This window comes from Penaeus chinensis, chromosome 9 (assembly GCF_019202785.1).
Source record: "Penaeus chinensis breed Huanghai No. 1 chromosome 9, ASM1920278v2, whole genome shotgun sequence".
NCBI lineage: Eukaryota > Metazoa > Arthropoda > Malacostraca > Decapoda > Penaeidae > Penaeus > Penaeus chinensis.
Window position 1 is genome coordinate 35563230 of NC_061827.1, and position 2146 is coordinate 35565375.

Below are 2146 nucleotides of genomic sequence, written 5' to 3' on the forward strand. Positions count from 1 at the left end.
TGTGCTTGTGAATCTATTTACATATAAATGTTGTGTAAAAACTGGGTGTACTCTGACTCTGATAACTGGAGCCTAGAAACGTTTGAAACAAGGCTGCCCATTCTGAGGATCATGGTTAATTTATTACTCTTCTTAAAATCATACGATCAAGTATGTCAATTCCTCAACCAAGAAATAAACAGTCTGGATATATAATAATTTCCGCAGCTAAAGAGAAAAAAAAAATACAATAAAATGTGTAAAGATTTGATTCAAAGGGATTGTTAAGTGGTGAATGCAGGTGTCCTCAACCAACAATGTTACCTAGGGTCTCAAAACGCAACTTGCCAATTGAATTCACTTTGTAAATAATTGTCAGCTAACAGTTTACCTTATTCAGTATATAACTAGTAGTTATCCTTCCAATTAAATGTATAAAGAATGACGTACGCGACACCTGACACATTCACACGTGTCATTAATTCGGCGTCCATGCGTCACTATATTTTGAAATACGCTGTATCAATTAAGCATTATTCCTAAAATGCCACATATCTCATTTCGCTTTGTTTTGACTGAATAAAGAAATATAGATAATAAGATTGTGGCAACACAACAAAAAAATATAAAATATTATTATTACCATTATGTTTACCATCACATTTATTTATTATTATTATTATCATTCCCTATAAAGCCTTTCTTTTCTTTTCTTTTTCCGTCACGATTTATTTCCATTAAATATCTCAAGGCCAAGTGAGGTTCTGTAAATATGTAGATGAGAAATAAAAAATCAACCAAACCTATTTTAGATGGTAGGCCTACATTTTAACATTTCATAATTTCGCTATAAGTGTGAAATCTATGCTTTGTTTCTATGATGCAGGAAAGCGATTTTTATTATCATGAAAAAAAAAAAATTGTCCAATGATTAAAAAGTATAAGAAGAAGAAATATAATAAAACGATGTAGGTAGAGTTGATAGAAAAAAATAACGGATTTTAAGAAATGCATGTTTCTGTAAGTTTTGTTTTTTGCACAAAATGTAGTTACATATTGCACACACACACACACACACACACTTTATATATATGTGTGTGTGTATAAATAAATATATATATTGTGTATGTGTAAAACATGATATCCAAAGTCTATTTTTGAATTTAAATTTTCTATCTTCGAATACACTCCAAAATTAGCAATTAAAAAAGACATATATAGGCGTTTTTAACCGAAATGGGTTTTGGTAGTATACTCTAGTACAGCCATTTCAATGAAAATTGTAAATTGTATACAAAACAAGGCAGCAATAAGTGTTGCAAGTATGAGGGAAAACGTCCATGGGTTAAACCTGTTAAGGAGCTATATAACTCAAATTATCAAAATGCAAATGTTTTGGCTTGACTTGCAAGGTCGGTCCCCTTAGAACATGCTCTAACTAAAGTACTGGTTACAATTTCGCATTTTGTACCATCACTGAATGGAAAGCCTATGAGCAAGCCTGTCTCCTAAAACCTCAGTGCGAATGAGTTTTTTCCCCCTTCCCACTGCACAACAAATAACGTCTTCCCCATTGTTGCTCCAGGCTTCACTTAGCAAACTCCTTCAACGCTCCTTTGGTAAATGACTTCACAAAATAAAAAACCCTTTTAAGAATCCTAAACAAAATCCCTCAAACTGGATGACCTCAACGCGAGAAACAGTACAATACGGTTCTCTTTTCTTGCGGTGCCTAAAGTGTATATAGACTTACACCACTTGAAGTTTGGCCTGGAGCCGACTTACCCACGACGTCGGAGAAGGCTAAGTGACGGACAAATCGAAGTCCTGTTATAAAGGGCACGCGTGATGTCGCACATGCGCACCTTAATGGACCCAATGACCGTTGTCATGATTCTTTTATTTCTCTCGCTGTGGTCGTAAGCACGATAATAATAATGATAATAATATCAATCGTTCGAATGATAATAATTACTTTAATTATGAAAATGTAATAAAGTAACAATCCCGGAAAATTAAGAAACAAGTAAAAAAATATGTTGACAAAAGTACATCTTTAATACGATGGTAAAAACATATTGCAGAGATACTCACTCTAGAACACACACAAATAAACACATGGACATTATAATCCGTACAGTTTATATAGATATAAATTTACAGATAT